A 20,114-nucleotide genomic window follows, 5' to 3' on the forward strand; every position below is an offset into this window, starting at 1 on the left:
ATTTTCTAATGTTAAGAGACTGCTTTACAATCCTAGATAAAATTCAATTTGGTCATGATGTGATATCCTGTTTATTTTAGGTATATTCATTTTGATATTTATTTTTTAACACTCTAGAGTGTGATTACCCTAAAATTTTCCTTAGGAAAGCAGGGATTATAGTTTGAGTAATTCAGTGATGACATGATTGAAAAATGTGCTGCTTTACAATTATGCTATAAAATTATGAATGATAAATTTCATATGTCTTGAAAATTCATTCCTGATCGCATTTTCTGCATATTTTTTTTTTAGATATGCACTTGTGATTTTCAACGAAGAGCAGTAGCAGCCTTTGAAAAAGCTGCTAGAAAAGAGTACTCATGGACATCATGACATAGTGATGTCACCAATGTTGAATGCTGCTACTAGGGAGCTGCAGCCTCTAGAAGATTTATATTGTTTCAATGGAAAAAAATCTCATTTTCTCCTGATAGGAGAAATAAAATTAGAAAGGACACATTTGACAGTAACGAAGTCTGATATTATCCCTGGCTCTTAACAGGAAAGGGGCTTCCCAGGTGGCTCAGTGGAAAAAGAATCCACCTGCCAATCCAAGAGTTGCAGGAGACACGGATTCAAACCCTGGGTCAGGAAGATCTTCTGGAGAAGGAAATAGCAACTCACTCCTGTATTCTTGACTGGAGAATCCCATGGACAGAGGAACTTGGTGTGCTCCAGTCCACAGGGTTGCAAAGAGTCAGACACAACTGAGCAACTGAGCACACATGCCCTGAACAGGAAGAAATAACATCTGAACACCATAAACAAACTGAATGCACCCTCACTGGATAAGCCAATATATAACCAATTCCCTTTTCCCACTGTTCTGAAGATTTTTTGCTAGATAATAATGCTCTTCATGGGCTTATGAGTTCTGTGATGCACAGAACTTTATGCAAAGTGTTTGTTTAAGGAAAGACCCTACCATACATGTTTGCCCTGGATCTCACACCCAGGGGGAACCTTTAAAAGACCAAATATCCAGTAATCAATAATTACACAGGATCTTTGCAGTTGAGGGTAACTTAATTTATGTAATATCTATGAATATTTAATATGAAAAACTACACAATCTATCCCATGGGATAGAATTAATTTTTGTAAACTTCTGAAAAGTGAAAGTGAAGTCCTTCAGTTGTGTCTGACTCTTTGTGATCCCTTGGACTATAAAGGCCTACCAGGCTCATCGGTCCATGGGATTTTCAAGGCAAGAATAATGGAGTGGGTTGCCATTTCCTTTTCCAGGGGATCTTCCCAACCCAGGGATGGAACCAGGGTCTCCCACATTGTAGGCAGACGCTTTACCATTGGAGTTATGTATATTGTGTGTAGACTCAAGAAATTTCCTCTTCCTATATCTTATGAGGTTGAACTATGAGCCTAAAATGTTGTGTTGACATTCTAATGCTCAGGACCTCAGACTGTGACCTTATTTGGAAATTAGGGCTGGGCTGAATGTAATAGTGAAGACATCACTATAGGCCTCAAGCTCTTTAGCACCAGTGGTATTATAAGAAGAGGAAATTTGGAGTCAGACAAAACTCTTAACAAAGTGAAGACAAAGGGAAAAGACAGCCCTGTGATTGAAGTGATATACCTATAAGTCAAAGAGCGCTAGGCATGGCCAGCCATTACCAGAAGCAGGAAGTGGCAAGAAAGGACTGTCTCCTAGAGCAGTCTGAGAGAGCATGACCCAGAGGACATATTGATATTGGGCCTTTCAGGCTGTAGTACTGAGACAATCAGTTCCTGGTGTTTTAAATCATGCAGTGCATGGCACTTTGTTATGGCAGCAGTAGCATTAACACATTGTATTTCTGAAATGTACAAACCCCTGCATCCTTGTTTTTAAAGTAGAAGACTGACTCAAGAATCCATGATTAATTCATTTTTTGTCAGTTGTTTCATGAGGGCTGTCTTTCCACCTTGCTTATACTTTCCTTTGTTGTGGCAAAGCTTTTAAGTTTAATTAGGTCCCATTTGTTTAGTTTTTGTTTTTATTTCCATTACTCTGGGAGGTGGGTCATAGAGGATCTTGCTGTGATTTATGTTGAAGAATGTTCTATCCATGTTTTCCTCTAAGAGTTTTATAGTTTTTTGTCTTACATTTAGGTCTTTCATCCATTTTGAGTTTATTTTTGTGTGTGGTGTTAGGAAGTGTTCTAGTTTCACTCTTTTACATGGAGTTTTCCCAGCACCCCTCGTTGAAGAGAGAAACGTGAAGATGTAGAAACAAAGACTAGCTATTGGGCTGGGGAACTGGTAACAATTTAGATTGTAATTCAACCACAGAGCAGAATCACTGAACTCCTATTTCTCTGAAATACGTGAAGGCATGACACACGCTGCTAAGTTATTTTTACAAGAAGCAGACCAGCTCCAAATGAAAACTGCTGACCATGAGAACATAGACTCTAGACTGGTTGAAACCGGAAAATTGATGATGCTTGAAACCTCACCTTGATGCCAAGAATTGTCTATGAGTTGGTGACACATTGCTCCTTGAACACTATAAAACTCCTCACTATCCCACTCCTGGGTGGGTCACACAGTCTTGAGTGCATTAGCCCTCTGTTGGCCTCCTTTGCCTGGCAGCACAATAAAAGTTACTCTTTTCTACTTCAGGCAAAACCTGTCTCTATGTTTCTATTCGGCAACAGAGAACACAGGCAGGGTTTTGGCAACATTATCAATATCAGCTTCTTTTCATTTCTATGTTTCATCTTTTTCAGATACAAGCATAACCTAGAATGTCCACTGCTTCTTTCAGGAAATGTATTTTAAAGAAAATACATTCTCTCAGCATTTAAGTGCAGTCAAATCTAGTTTTGTCTATCACTCAACAAAAGTGAATAAAAGCAGCCCTCACCACGTCACTCCTATCTTTATTGCTGTATCCAGTGACCTTGCTTCAGTAAATAACTCCCATGTCCTCTTGAGCACCATTTCCTTTTCTTCCTTACTAAAGAATAGTAGATTTACAAAATTAACTTCGAATGTACAATATAGCAGTTCAAAATTTTTATACTGTGTATATATAGTTATAGATGCAAATAACAAATATGTGTTTGCCAGGAAGGAGTGGGGGGAGCAGAGGGAAAGAAATAGGTGAGGAAGAGTGAGAACCAAAACCTCCAGTTACAAAATAAATGAGTTTTAAGTATCAAACATGCCGTGCAGGGAATATAGTTAATAACTGGGTAATATATTTGCAAGCTCACGTGTCGTAACTGGACTTATCATGGTGATTAGTTTGAAATCTATTGTCTTGCAATTAAAGTACTATTCATGAAATAGCTTCATTGTCTTTTTAAACATTCATACAAAGCCCAATCTTCTGTGTGTGTTTGTGGCAAGTGGCCTTCTGACTAAAAATGTGTGGTTCACTGTGTGAATCTTTCACTATCCAAATTAGTTTAGCTTGACATTTTAAGTTACTTAGGAAGTTCCGGCCACAAACGGTTGACTGTAGTCTTAGTTCTCTAATAAGAGCTGGAAGTAAAATGCCTGATATAAATGTGGTAGAGAAAGATGTTTTCCAACTGTGTGGATTGTAAAATGAGGTAAGAATTTGGGCTGTAAGGAATGAGGGTGAGGACTGAGGTGATAAAATAATGCTGCTGATAAGACTCTAGTGTCTACACAGGGAAAGTGGTTCACAGTTACAGAGTTTTCAAGGATGAGAGACCTTGAAAGAGTGCTATAATTTATAAATTGTAAATGTGTTTATAATTTGTTTAAGAATAAGCAGATATGGAAATTCTTGTTCTCACAGGTAATGAAAGGGAACTATTAAGAGAAAGAGGTAAGAGAATGGAAACAGGTAAAATTTATGACTGACAATGGAATGATTAATTTCACTGGGAAAAATACATACTGTAAAGTGTTACACAGATGCAGCATATTATTATTGTGAAATAAAGTATAAAACTTATCATGGAAGCTCACAGGAGGGAAAACATTAAAAGGAAGTAAAAGATATTTACTAATTTAAAAAAGTGAACAATTCCAGATAAAAATTTAGGAGAACATTCAAATAAAATATCTTACATTAGATGCCATATAGAAAGAGAAATGTGTGTGTGTGAGATTGAAATTAAAAGTCATGTATTAAGATTTTGTTTGATGATTTACTAAGTGAAAAAAGTGACTTTTACCTGTTGGAGAAAATTGAGGTATCATAATTTAGGATGGAAAATTTTCTTTATCCTTGATAAAAGTAGCAATCAATTTAGATAGAAGGCAATTCAGAGGAGGAAAAAGATGATTTCTAATTCTTGTTAAATGACTGCATTTATTTCTTCATTCCTTTGGTATTTTGAGTATCTTTATAAATCTGCTTAAAATATTTGCTAGATAATTCCAACATCTGTGTCACATCAGCACAGCTTCTGTTGATTGTCTTTCTCCATGCAAGTCCAAATTCTCATGGCTATTTGTATGCTGAATAATTTTGAATTGTCTTCTGGACATTTTTAATAAACATTTTGTTAGGAGACTCTTTGTTTAAACGTGTGGAGCCCATCCAAATATTTGGTTTGTGCAGACAATCACTCTGGATAGGTTCAGGCCTTCTGTGAACTCTGGTTCCAGTTCAGTTTTCAGAGCCCTTGTAGTTTTATTTGGATATTTCTTGGAAGTGCATCAACTAATCGCCAATCTGGAATGTGGGCAATGTTCCTCTATAAATTTAGGTCTCAGTGTCTTTGGTACATTGGAGTCGGGTGTAGGCATGCACAGCTGGTGTGTCTGTGGACAGGGGGAATGCAGGAATTTGCTACCCTCTAATCACATGGTGTGCTGTGATTCATGGGGTCGCAGAGTCGGACACAACTGAGCGACTGAACTGAACTGAACTGAACTGAATCACATGGTGATGGTTTTTTCTGGTGACCAGACACTCCCTTGAAACTATACAGAACCTTCACAATGAGTGATCACCAGCATAACAAAGTTACTTCTTCTATGACTCAAGAAATGGACAAAATTATAATGATTTTTGAAGCTCCTTGCCAGGAATCAGAGGTAAAGATCAAATATATCTATTACAACACAGTTTTCATTCACTCAGATGGTGCTAGTAGTAAAGAAGCCCCCTGCCAATGCAGGAGATGCAAGAGATGCAGGTTCAATCCCTGGGTGGGGAAGATCCCCTGAGGTAGGCAATGGCACCCTGCCCCAATATTCTTGCCTGAAAAATTCCATGGGTAGAGGAGCCTGGTAGGCTATAGCCCATGGCACTGCAGAGGGTCACACATGATTAAGCACAGAAAACAAAATCAAAAAGTTAAGCACAGTTTGAAAAGTATCAGAACTTAGATATGGCAGAAATATTAGAATTATCACACTGGAAACTTTTTAAAAACTCTGACTGACATGCTAATGACTCCAATGCAAAATATAGACACCATGAAGAATAAATATGTAGTGTAAGGAGAACATAGAAATTATAAGAAAGGAAAAAAAGCAATGTCAGAGAATCAAAAACACTTACAAAAATACAGTGTCTGATGATCTCATTAATAGATTAGACATGGCTGAGGAGAGAATCTCTGAGTTTAGGTCATAGCAACAGAAACATCCAAAACTGAAAAGTTAAAACAAAACAACTGAAAAAACAGAAAAGAAAACCCAAAACAATATCCAAGAACTGTGGGATAACTACTAAAAGTGTAACATGTAATGGGGACACCAAAAGGAGAAGTAAGAAGTAGAAGCAATATTTTAAGAAATGGACTGAGAATTTACCTCAAATTAATATCAAACAATAAAGCACAGATCTAGGAAGCTCGGAGAAAACCAAGCAGCGTAAATCCGCACACGCACACACACCTCCCTCAAATACATCTGGGTATATCATAGTCAAACTGCAGAAAATCAAACAAAAATTGAGAAAAAATTTGAAAAGAAGCAAGAAGAAAAAAAATTACTTTGCCACCTTTTGTTATCTAAGAAGCCAGGTATATAAGCAGAGTGGAGTGAAATGTTCAAATTGTTGAGAGAAAAAAAATTACCAACCTAGAATTCTATATTCTATGAAATCACCTTCAAAGTGAAGGGGAAAATAAAGATTTTTTCCAGAAAAAGAAACCTTCAGGGAATTTGTAGCCAGGAGACCTTCCTTATAAGTATGTTAAAATAAGGAAGGACTAGAAAGAGGTAGGAGAAGGCAATGGCACCCCACTCCAGTACTCTTGCCTGGAAAATCCCATGGATGGAAGAGCCTGTAGCCTGCAGTCCGTGGGGTCGCTAGGAGTCGGAGATGACTGAGCAACTTCACTTTCACTTTTCACTTTCATGCATTGGAGAAGGAAATGGCAACACACTCCCAGTGTTCTTGCCTGGAGAATCCCAGGGACGGGGGAGCCTGGTGGGCTGCTGTCTATGGGGTCCCACAAACTGAAGTGACTTAGCAGCAGCAGCAGCTGCAGAAAGAGGTAAGGAAAGTGATACAGGTCAGAAACTAGAATCTACTTTGAGGAATAAAAGAAAATTTTAAATGTATTTTTCCTATTCTTAATTGATCTCACTGGTAACAGCTAGTTTCAAAATAATGACTGTATTAGATTCTTGTAGTTTATGCATAAGTGGAATGAATGACAGTAACAATGTAAGGGACAAGAGTATAATTAGGATTCTTTTGTTATTATAAGATATTGCACTATTCTTTTGAGGTTTACAGTATTAATTGAAAGCATATTTGAGCTAGTTGTAATTTTGTATTACAAGCTTCAGGGCAATCACTAAAAATATTTTTTTAAAAAGAAAGAAGTGCAATGGATACAAGATAGGAGAGAAAATGCAATAATCTAAGCTGCCCAATTAAAACTACCTAAGACTTAAAAAATAGAAGATAAAATGGAAACAAAGAACAATAGCAACAAATAGAAAACATTAACAAACATGGCAGATATTAATTCATCTGTTTAAATAATCATCTTCATGTCAATGGTTTAAATATACCAGCTAAAATAAATTGTCAGAGTGAAACAAAAACAAGATCCAATTTTGTATTTTCTATAAAAAATCCATTTTAAAGATGAAGATATACGTAGTCAAAAAAGGAAAAAGGAAACCAATGGAGAAAGATATTCCTTGTGAATACTAATCAAAAGAAAGCTGGAGTAGCTACACTATATTAATTTCATTTTTTTAATGTTTTATTGTAACATTGAGTTGATAGTAGTTTGGGGGTATTAACATTAAACCAAAACCCTATGAAGCACTTGAAAATAATTTCATGCAGAGCAACTTCTAAACAATCAAACTTATCAGGGAGAAAGAAGGACATTACATAATCATAAAACAATTCTCCAAGAAGACAATTGTTTTGTATGTGAACCTAACAACAGTGTCAAAATGTAAGGTAGAGCCTGATAGAACTGCTAGGAGAGACAGGTGAATTCACTATTATGGCTGAAGACTTCTGTAATCCTCTGTCAGAAATGGGCAGACCCATCTGGCAGAAAATCACAACACAGTTGTACTAACAGCACCATCGATCAACTGTACACAAAATAATTGACATTTATAAGCTACTTTATTTAATGACAGCAGAATATACATTTGTCTTGAGGTTATTTTGAATATTTGCCATACTAGACCACATTCTGAAAAATTATAGCTTAAAAAATTAAAAGAATAGAAATCATATAATGTATGTGCTCAGGCCATAGTGGAATTAAACTAGAATCAGAAGGCTACATAGAAATATAACTAGAAAATCCTAAATACAGGAGATTTAACAACATATTTCTAAACAATACATGAGTCAAAGAGGATATTTCAAGAAAAATTTTAAAATATTTTTAACTAAATGAAAATGTAACTTAAGAATTTGTGACATAGAGTAAAATAAGTGTTTAGAAGAAAGTTTACTACATTGAATGCACATATTCAAAAAGAATAAATATCTAAAAACAAGTATCTAAGCTTTAACCATAGTAAACTAGAAAAAGAAGGGAAAATGCAAAGTGAAAAGAAATGAAATTGAACAGTAGAAATTAATAGAGACAATCAATGCAATCAAAAGCTGGCACCTTGAAAAAGATCAATAAAGTTGATAAGCCTCTAGAAAACAAAGCTGGTTCTTCAGCAGAAATAAATACAATTGATAAACCTCAAGCGAACTGAGGAAAATGGAGAGAAGATACAAATAAGTAATATTAGAAATAAAAAAGGGGAAATACTACAGAATCTTTGGATATCAAAAAGATCATGAAAGAAAATTCTGAAAATTCCTAATCCTACAAATTCATTGTACAGTGTTGCTTCACTTGGATCTTAACAGTCCATGGGATTGCAGAGTTGGACAGGACTGAGCGACTAACACACACACACACAATACTACAGAGTCTTTGGACATCAAAAAGATGGTGAAATAAAACTATGAAAAATATTAATCCCACAGATTCATTGTACAGTCTTTCTTCACTTGGATCTTAACATCTATACATTTTACAAGCACACATACTGAAGAAGGCTAATGTTTCTAATTACTATAAAATGTATTGAGCTACATATGGTTCAGTGTTTAAAAGCAAGTTAGCTGGAGTTCCTTTTGTTCAACATCTGGAAGAAAACTATGATTTTTATTCTAGATCAGCACTTTTGAATCAACTTTCCACAGTGGTGGAAATATTCCATATCAGTGCAACCACAATTGTAGCCACTAGCCACATGGAGCTGTGAGCCCTTGAAATGTGGCTAGATTTTAAATTTTTATTTAATTATAATTGATTTAAATTTTAATACTCAAATGTGATTAATGACTATTCTATTGCATAGCAGTTTAAGACTTCCTTGTGGCTCAGCTGGTAAAGAATCCTCCTGCAATGCAGGAGACCTGGATTCAATCCCTGGGTTGGGAAGACCCCTGGAGAAGGGAAAGCCAACCCACTACAGTATTCTGGCCTAGAGAATTCCATGGACTATATAGTCCATGGGGCTGCGAAGAGTCGGACACGATAGAGTGACTTTCACTTTACTTCACTTCTAAAGGTGTGGTTTGGATTTAGACCTTAAAGCACCTAGAGAAGAATTCTTTCACCACTGTTTTTTACCACCAATGTCAGGAGAGGAGTAGCAAAATCAACGCATATTTGAACACAAATTCTTGTTTATGTCTTGTGAAAAAGTGTACAGTTATAGATGGTAGACAATGATCAGATATTTATTTGTTGTGTTTACACAAATGAGTACCTGAACAGGGTATTACTCAAGGATGGATTTCAAAAGATCTGATGCTTGTGGTCATGCAGAAGATATTATGTTGGAAAAGCTGTAAACGTGCAGTGCAAGATTAAAGCCTTGACAAAAATTCTAATTAGGGAAAACTATGGTAGAAGCGTAATTCATGGTTACAAAGATGGGCTTTGAGAATGAACAAGAGAATGTGAGTATTGGTTGGCCAATGATAGCTGTGTGATGCTGCCAAGTAATATAGACTCTGTGAGAGTCATTCATTTTACTAGTAAAGTAAAATGAATAATACTAATAGTTTAATAACTTTTAGGATACAATGACTTAGACAATATAATCACTATATATGTTAAATTTCATATAATTAACTGCTTGTTGTGTGTCTTAAGCATAAAATTATACAGATTCAAAGAGATGTAAATAATAAAAAAACAGCATCCTTGGTATGCAGGAAAATTGCTAGTAAACAAGTAAATAGATCTTCGGTATTTCCAAAGGCCTAAGAATGGAAATACCTATTGATTTACAGGTGCCTGTGAATATACATTTATACCACTGGGAGGCAGTATAACATTAGATTAAATAGGACTTTAGCAGAGAAACAAATTTGTGTACAAATCTCAGCTATTTTATTCAGTGATTCTGTGAATTCAACTAGATATGGTAACTTTTTTTTTTTTTTTCCCAGATATGGTAACCTTTTTTAAGCTCAACATTCAGATCACGGCATCCGGTCTCATCACTTCATGGCAAATAGTGGAAACAGTAGCTGACTTTATTTTTCAGGGCTCCAAAATCACTGCAGATGGGGATTGCAGCCATGAAATTAAAAGACGCTTACTCCTTGGAAGGAAAGTTATGACCAACCTAGACAGCATATTCAAAAGCAGAGACATTACTTTGTCAACAAACGTCTGTCTAGTCAAGGCTATGGTTTTTCCAGTAGTCAAGTATGGATGTGAGAGTTGGACTTATAACGAAAACTGAGTGCAGAAGAATTGATGCTTTTGAACTGTGGTGTTGGAGAAGGCTCTTGAGAGTCCCTTGGATTGCAAGGAGATCCAACCAGTCCATCCTAAAGGAGATCAGTCCTGGGTGTTCATTGGAAGGACTGATGTTGAAGCTGAAACTCCAATATTTTGGCCACCTGATGTGAAGAGCTGACTCTTCTGAAAAGACCCTGATGTTGGGAAAGATTTAAGGCAGAAGAAGGGGACGACAGAGGATGAGATGGTTAGATGGCATCACCTACTCAATGGACATGAGTTTGGGTAAACTCTGGGAGTTAGTGATGGACAGGGAGGCCTGGTGTGCTGCAGTTCATGGGGTCGCAAAGAGTCAACATGACTGAGCAACTGAACTGACTGACTGACTAACAAATCTATGTCTGTGAAGTAAACCGAAGCAATTCCAGGTCTCACCAAAGGATCACTGCCCTTCATTGATTGGTGCCCAGTGATGGAAAGGAATTTTTTTCTGCACGTTTTATTTAACCTTTTTGATTCAGGCAAGAAAATAAAACTGGTCCGTGTTATTTTGACATTTTGACAGGGAAAGAAGATTGTGGAGTAGATTGTCTAAGTTAAAAGCACTTTGCATTTTATACATCTAAAACTCTTGTAAACTTGACTTAACTTGTTGCAGCTCACTTACTGGATGTGAGTTTACTGCTTTCACTTCTCACTTCCTGTTTTTGCAACTACTTATGAAACACTGCCATATGCTTTTGATTAAATAGAGACATTACTGTGACAGAGACTTTGAAAATGTTTCAGAGAGACTCTATCTCCAGAGAAAACATGGAAGAGGGGCGATCTGGTAAGTGAAAATTGATAAACTTTGACAAAGTAAAATGGGAGCTGGGGAGGGGAATAATTCTTATTCCACTGACTACCGACAGGATAGAAATTGCACTTGAGGAATATCAGTACCTCACAGTTCACCTCTCTAGAAGGAGAGATGGTTTGAAAGTCTAGAGGTGGCTGAGAGGACAGGTAAGTGTTATATCAGTTATTACGCTGCTGTTTATGTTACTTAAATATTTCACACGAATTACATTACAGGAGGTTAATAGAAAAATGCTCTTTGGGTTTATTTTATTAGTCTTTATATTTTCTCCAGGTTGCTGGCAATTTGCACTCTGGCAAGTCACATTATGATATTAAATAACAGACGATTATATCTCAGAGTAATGATAAACAGACACCAACATTTGGTAATACATATACTAGTAAAAGTTGCCCAAACCTACTGTATAGCACAGGGAGCTGTGTTCAATATTATGTAACAACCTAAATGAGAAAAGAATTTTTAAAAGAATAAATACATATATATGCTTTAAAAAACTAACTATGGCACCTTTGCTGTAGTGTGATTGAATCTAGTAATCGCATGTTTGCTGCTGCTGCTGCTGCTGCTAAGTCGCTTCAGTCGTGTCTGACTCTGTGCGACCCCATAGACGGCAGCCCACCAGACTCCCCCGTCCCTTGGATTCTCAAGGCAATCACGCTGGAGTGGGTTGCCGTTTCCTTCTCCACTGCATGAAAGTGAAAAGTGAAAGTGAAGTTGCTCAGTCGTGTCCGACCCTCAACGACCCCATGGACTGAAGCCTTCCAGGCTCCTCCATCCATGGGATTTTCCAGGCAAGAGTACTGGAGGAGGGTGCCATTGCCTTAATCACATGTTTAGAGCCTGCTATTTGTTAGACATAGAGCTACAAAGACAAATTACATTTAGACCCTGATTTCAGGGCTTCATCATCTCAGGGACAGACAAATGAGTTACTATAACTTGATGTGATTAGAGTGAGAAGATATTTAATGAAACTTAGGGAGTTGGTGATGGCATAATTGTGAAGTTACTTTTCACCTGGGCCTTGAATGATACTGTCACTTTTTCTGAAAGAAATAGGAATAAAAGTCAATTTTCTTCAAAAAAATTCTAAGTAAATACCAAAGTATACTTTCCTTCCCTTGGTCACAAAAATGCCCTGCAAAGTTTCCTTTTGGAGTAAAGGGTAAATGTGATTTTTCAGTGAAATCATTAAATGTTTCAGCTAAAATCAATTGAGGCCTATTTTGTGTCCAGATAATTTTCTCTTGTCTCTCCCTCTCTGTCTGTCTTCCTCTTTATGTCTCACGGGGTCTGCTTTACTTTTGTGTTCTCTCTGTCTTTCATTCTCTATTCATTTGATTATAGTGGAACTTATATGGCCAAGCTTTATGTCATCCTATTTAGAGTACAATACCAAAGTAGTTTATATAATGTGTCTTACCAGAGATTTTCAGTAGTGAACATAAAAAATATGAGCATCTTTTAAACCTAACCATTTTAGTTAAACAGTTTTTTTTTAATTAATTTATTTTTAACTGAAGGATAATTGCCTTATAATATTGTGTTGATTTCTGCCAAAAATCAGCATGAATCAGCCATAAGTATAACAGTTTTGATTTAGTGAGAGCATCAGTATTAATTCAACATAGTGATTTATTATTAAAAGCATTTGTTGAAATATAGTATCTAGTTAATACTAGATTAATATAGTTAATAAATTAGTTAATATAGTTAATGTTGTTATTTCAACATCCCTGCATTACAAAAAATAATTATAACCTCCTTCTACTCTCCCCAGTTGATATTAGCTGAGAATTAATTTCTTGCTGCTGCTAAGTCGCTTCAGTTGTGTCTGACTCTGAGCGACCTCATAGACAGCAACCCACCAGGCTCCCCCATCCCTGGGATTCTTCAGGCAAGAACACTGGAGTGGGTTGCCATTTCCTTCTCCTGTTCCCTAAAGAGACTTTTGTTTATTAAAACCATGAATAATTATTGACTAAAATAAAAGTTGCCCCCAAACTGGGAATATTGATATGCAGATCCTACTTTATAATTTGGAAAACAAATGTGTGGGTTTGGGAATAGGATGCTAAAGCCATCCACCAGAAAATGCTTTAACATTTTTAGTTTATAAGAAATTTGATGAGAAAGATAAAGAGTATATCTCATGCATGTTTGTACTTCAGCCCAGCAGAAAGAATACCTTTTACTGAACATCTATTTTCTGGTAAAAACATGAATTTCCATCTTTCTTTCCTTCTCCCTTTCTCTGAATTTTACTTTTTTATCAAGGACAAGACGATATTGAATTTCCTGAAACACAGGGTTCACGCTTAATCAAAAAGAAAATTCTTAAAGAGCTTTAATGTTTACTAGCTAAGCCAAGGGCTTATGTAGCTGAAACTATTTGAGCAGTGCAAGTGTGAAAGCTATTATTATTATTTTTTTAAATTTAAACTGTTTCTGTAAGTTAACTAAGTTTTCTAGAACATAAAACTAAAGTTAAAACCAATAGACCACTTGTAAAAGAATGAAACTAGAACACTTTCTAACATCATACACAAAAATAAACTCAAAATGGATTAAAGATCTAAACGTAAGACCAGAAACTATAAAACTCCTAGAGGAGAACATAGGCAAAACACTCTCTGACATACATCACAGCAGGATCCTCTATGACCCACCTCCCAGAATATTGGAAATAAAAGCAAAAATAAACAAATGGGACCTAATTAACCTTAAAAGCTTCTGCACATCAAAGGAAACTATTAGCAAGGTGAAAAGACAGCCTTCAGAATGGGAGAAAATAATAGCAAATGAAGCAACCGACAAACAACTAATCTCAAAAATATACAAGCAACTCCTACAGCTCAACTCCAGAAAAATAAATGACCCAATCAAAAAATGGGCCAAAGAACTAAATAGACATTTCTCCAAAGAAGACATACAGATGGCTAACAAACACATGAAAAGATGCTCAACATCACTCATTATCAGAGAAATGCAAATCAAAACCACTATGAGGTACCATTTCACACCAGTCAGAATGGCTGCGATCCAAAAGTCTACAAATAATAAATGCTGGAGAGGGTGTGGAGAAACGAGAACCCTCTTACATTGTTGGTGGGAATGCAAACTAGTACAGCCACTATGGAGAACAGTGTGGAGATTCCTTAAAAAACTGGAAATAGAACTGCCTTATGATCCAGCAATCCCACTGCTGGGCATACACACTGAGGAAACCAGAAGGGAAAGAGACACGTGTACCCCAATGTTCATCGCAGCACTGTTTATAATAGCCAGGACATGGAAGCAACCTAGATGCCCATCAGCAGATGAATGGATAAGAAAGCTGTGGTACATATACACAATGGAGTATTACTCAGCCATTAAAAAGAATACATTTGAATCAGTTCTAATGAGGTGGATGAAACTGGAGCCTATTATACAGAGTGAAGTAAGCCAGAAGGAAAAACACCAATACAGTATACTAACGCATATATATGGAATTTAGAAAGATGGTAACAATAACCCTGTGTACGAGACAGCAAAAGAGACACTGATGTATAGAACAGTCTTATGGACTCTGTGGGAAAGGGAGAGGGTGGGAAGATTTGGGAGAATGGCATTGAAACATGTAAAATATCATGTATGAAACGAGATGCCAGTCCAGATTCGATGCACGACACTGGATGCTTGGGGCTAGTGCACAGGGACGACCCAGAGGGATGGTATGGGGAGGGAGGAGGGAGGAGGGTTCAGGATGGGGAACACATGTATACCTGTGGTGGATTCATTTTGATATTTGGCAAAGCTAATACAATTATGTAAAGTTTAAAAACTAAATTAAATTTTTAAAAAATTAAATTAAATTAAAAAAAAAACCCAATAGACCAGTACTATGGTTCATTTCTCTGTTCTTCTGTGAGATAATCCCTAACACTATTTTTCAAATTAGAAAATTGGTTATTTGTTCAGAGTATAATATAAGGCATTCGAATTTAGAGGGAGACAAGAAGAGACAAACCATAGGAGATGAGAAGAAATTTTCCTTTGCTTTTCTGGTTGGTTTAAGAATTCAGTTGATTTGACATAGGTAACAAGAGAAAATCAAAGAAAAGTTGGCTAACAAATATACATGGGACAGATTCAGGAAAACTGAGTAACTGGTCAAAATGGCCAAAAACTTCACATGAAATACCATCTCCAGCTAAAGACAAAAGATGCTGGGGGTGGCGGCTTGGGTTGCAAAGGGGCAGAAGGTCATTGACATGGACATGAAAAAAGGGGAAGTTTGGTGAATAAACATTTGCAGGGCCACACAGAAATGATAGACACAAAGCTAAGTCTGAGGGTCTGATCTCCAGGGCCTGCCCACTGTTCCCCACCACATTCAGGCCCATATCTTTGCCAGAAGTCCTTGAGGTGAAAGGAGGTCTGGGTTCCCAGGAGCCTGCCAGGAGGCTGGTGTCTCTTGGGTCTCTGGGGCTGGCAAGCACTGGGGTGAGGGGTCCTGGGTTTGTGGGAGCCTGCAGGGAGTCACATAAGCCTGCAGAATCAAGCCTGATGTGATGCTGGGGAAGGCAGATCTGGGATGTGTAGTGAAGTCAGGTGCTGTTTTACTCCCCTTTTCCCAAGAGGAATGGGTCTCTCTCTTTTCTGGACTGCCTAGTCCTGAGGGAAGGGTTTTGGGAGGCTGATCCCGAAGAGTTCATCAGGAGCCAAGTGTCACATGAGCCCCACCTGGAACTGCTGGAGTTGGCAGGTGCAGAGGGGAGACAGGAGCCTGGGCTCCTAGGAGCCCACAGGAAGCTCTGGGTGGAAGCTCTCTGAGGCTGCATTCAGTGAAGTCACTCAGTTATGTCTGATTCTTTGCGACCCCGTGGACTGTAGACTACCAGGCTTCTCTGTCCATGGGATTCTCCAGGCAAGAATACTGGAGTGGGTTACCATTTCCTTCTCCAGGGGATCTTCCCGACCCAGGGATCAAACCCAGGTCTCCCACATTGGAGGTAATCACTTTAAGGCTGCATTATCTGCCTGGAATTGGTGGAGTACAAGGAGCTGGGATGAGGCAGGGAGTAGGTGTGCCTGGAATCCTTGGCTCTGGGGAAAGTATTTTCATGTGCAGATAATTTTCAAATTGATATTTCTACTGAGAGGTGAGTGGATGTGACTTCTAGAAACACTTTCACTTCTTTCTAATCTTTATGCTTTTTATGTACTTTTCTTGCCTCATTGGTATTGATAGACCCTCTAGTAAAATGTTAAATTGGATTGGTGAGAGCAGACATCCTTTCCTTGTTCCTGGCCTTTGGTGGAAGGGGTTCACTTTTTCACCATTAAATATCTTGTTAGCTGTACTATTTCTGCAAATGACAAGTATCGGTTTATGTCCTTCAATTCCTAATTTGTTGGAATTTGTTATCTTGGTGAATATTATGTTTTTCACATATTTTGTCTATACTTATTGAGATGATCATATCCTTTCTCTTCTCTTATTCTGTTAATACGATGAATTGCATTGATTAATTTTCTAATGCTCTTCTCAGTACTTCTAACCAGATTTCTCATTTAAGGAGGTAAATCTGGACTTTTTTTCATCCTGATTTCTACTCTTTTTGTTTCTTACTATTTCCCTATCTGTTCTTCCAATTACTGGAAGATTCTCTAGGGGAAAAAACTCAATTTCTCTTACTCTCGTCCCCTTTGGGTCATGGCCATCATTTGTGGACTTTGATCTCTTGTGAAGAAGGTTGACAATAGGAGAGGTGAGGTACAGCTTACTTTACAGGTTTATTCTGTGTTAAATCAAGTCAAGTTTTTCTCCCTAGTATGTCCATGAGATTGAGATTCTGACATTTGCATTTATAGGTAAATTACTCGGAATTCTTTACCTGCTGAGCCAATCGGGACAAATACTCCAAAGGATATGCCTACCAATTATATCTTTTGTAACTTCTGCCAAGTTTTATCGTTTCATCTTCATTGCATCCCTAGCTGCAAATCTAATGCTATTTTATCCTCTTTTCCCAGGTAAGTTGGGTGTTCTCTAAACTTTACAATGTTCTTTGCACTTTTGCTGCTAAGTCGCTTCAGTCGTGTCCGACTCTGTGCGACCCCATAGACGGCAGCCCACCAGGCTCCCCTGTCCCTGGGATTCTCGAGGCAAGAACACTGGAGTGGCTTGCCATTTCCTTCTCTTTGCACTTTTATATAGTCAATAAATGTTTATTGAGCTCCATTATGAACCAGGCACTGTGTGAAGTGCTTGAGGTATGGTATACCATGAACAAAACATGCACGCACACACACACACACACACACACACACACAAATCCCCATGCCAGTGAACTTCTATTCTATCAGGAAGACACAAATACTATAATAAAAAGTAACAGGGTAAGGAGTACAAGGGGCTTTCCTGTTAGAGGTGGTGAAGAATTCACCTGCAATGCAGGAGACCCCAGTTCAATTCCTGGGTTGGGAAGATCTGCTAGAAAAGGGATAGGCTACCCACTCCAGTATTCTTGGGCTTCCTTGTCGCTCAGCTTGTAAATAATCTGCCTGCAATGTGGGAGACTGGGTTCAATCCCTGGGTTGGGAAGATCCCCTGGAGAAGGGAACTGCTACCCACTCCAGTATTCTGACCTGGAGAATTCCATTGACTGTATAGTTATTGGGGTCGCAAAGAGTCGGACATGACTGAGCGACTTTCACTCGTTCACTCAAGGAGTACAAGTGTATAGGCAAGCCTCCTTGAGAGGATGACTTTTCAGCAAACTATTGAGGGAGATGAAGGAGCCATTGGCTATGTGAGGAAAGCATTCCAGATGGTGGGAACAAGCAGAATGAAAGAAGGAATCTCCTGATAGGTTTGAGGAACAGCAAGGAAGCTTCTTCAGCTGAAGCAAGGTGAGAATGAGGAAGAGTAATGGGCTGGGAGTCACAGCATTATAAGTCAGTTAAAGATTTTGGATTTTGTTCTGAGTGCAATGGGGAGGAACTAGATGAGAAAAATTGTAGGAGAGGAATGTCATGATCTGAATTTCATTGTAGAATAATCATTTTGACTATTACATTGGGAACAGATTGTTAGAAGAAAAGTTAGACATAGGAACAGCTACTAGGACAAAGTTGTAGAAATCCACACCAGATAGGACAGTGGCTTGGCCCTGGTGATAACAGTGGAGGTGGGACAGGGTATCGGAATCTGTCTATTCTGAAAGTTGAGTCAACAGTATTTCCTATCAGGTTGGCTAAGGAAGGAAAAGCGAGATTATGAAGCAAAAACATCTATGCTTCCCATAGCCTATACTCTGAAATATTGCTGGTTACAGAGTATCTAATCAGGGCCCGTATATTTTTACACATATTTGACAGAAATTCACATAAAACAAAAAACTTCTGGAAACCCTACATCGTATTTTTGGTACTAAAATCAGTATTTGAACTATGCTATATTTTGTCTACTAGAAGATTTTTTACCCTTAAAAAATGTACCATAGTAAAATCTAGGAAAGGTAAGGAATTTGCCTTTCTTTTGTCAAGAGAAGAAGGACAGATATAAAGAGGCTGTGGGGAAAGGGAAAATCTGTATGATGCTTGGAAAGAGTACTACAGAAATTAAATGCTACAGAAATTGATTTCTTTATAACAGTTAGTGTCCATGGACCCCTGGGAAGTGAGGTACACAGATTCTCTGCTTGAAGATCAGTGGACTGATGGCTTTTGTACCTGAGATAAGACTGTTAGTGATGACTCCAGGAGGCAACAATTGAATGTACAATACATACTTCAAGACTGACCTTGGGTAAAAGTTCACCATATAAAATATATATGCATTTATTCATATATTAGTTTCTGTAGTACATTTTGTTCCAAGGCAATTCTCGATCTAATAAAATCATTTAGGGAAAGCAACTACCACTAGCTCGCACTCAGGAAGTGATCACATATCTCAATACTGCATTTTCCAAGAAACCAAAAGAAGAAAATGATCTTAGAAAAGACTGTTGTTTGGGGAAGCAGTGAAATGCAAACAAATTTCCAAATATTGACTAGCAGTTGGCGCTTTATAAACCGTTATGGCTAGCAGCATCCTAAAAGGCATTAGTAATACTAGTTGGCAATGCATTATAGCTCAGCAGTTCTGCACATAACTGAGAATTGGGCAGCATCCATAGAGGGTATTTATTACATAGCCAGGCATTTGAGATGTCTTTCTGGAAGCAAAATATGATGATGAGGAAAATTATGTAATGAATGGTACTAAAATACATATAATGGAAAGCAATGTATTGGGAAAAGCAAACACATTTGGGCATTGAAGTCATTTCTAAAAATCTGTCTACCAATTGAAAGTAGCTCCTGCTCGGATGTGAAGAAAAACAAAATGCTATTTCCAAAAGTCCTAAAAGTACAAGAGTCTAGTTGATATTCTATCATGTTTTTCTTCAAATCCCTCATTTTGGAATTTCCCTGGTGGCTCAGACGGTAAAGACTCTGCCTGCAGTGCGGGAGACCTGGCTTCAGTCCCTGGGTTGGGAAGATCCACTGGCCTGGAGAATTCCATGGACTGCATATTCAGACATGACTGAGTGACTTTCACACATATATACTATGCAAGATTTATGCATATGTGTGTATATATGTGTGTATACATACATATGTAAAGAAAAAAAGGCTGACCTCAGGGTGGTAAGTGGAAAAATAGATGAAAGGGATGAGAAAATTTATTATATTCACTGTGTTTGTCCAACTACTAGTGAGAAGGAGAGAGCTGGACTCACATGTTCTGTATGTTCCCTGCTCAAAAGGATGGATAGGATTTGGAAGTAAATGTTTTTATTTTTCGGAAGACACAAGGAACTGGACATTCAGTCAGACATTCTGTACTTCATTGGAAGCTGTCCTTGCTCAGTTTGAAACTAAGGATGAGCTGGTAAGAAATATTTTTGGATCATGTTCTTTGTTAAATATTTAGCCCCTGAGAAGGCTATAGGCTGCATAGGGTGACAGCTGAAAGAAGAGGA

The sequence above is a fragment of the Bos javanicus genome, chromosome 5, assembly GCF_032452875.1.
Source record: "Bos javanicus breed banteng chromosome 5, ARS-OSU_banteng_1.0, whole genome shotgun sequence".
NCBI classification, from domain to species: Eukaryota; Metazoa; Chordata; class Mammalia; order Artiodactyla; family Bovidae; genus Bos; species Bos javanicus.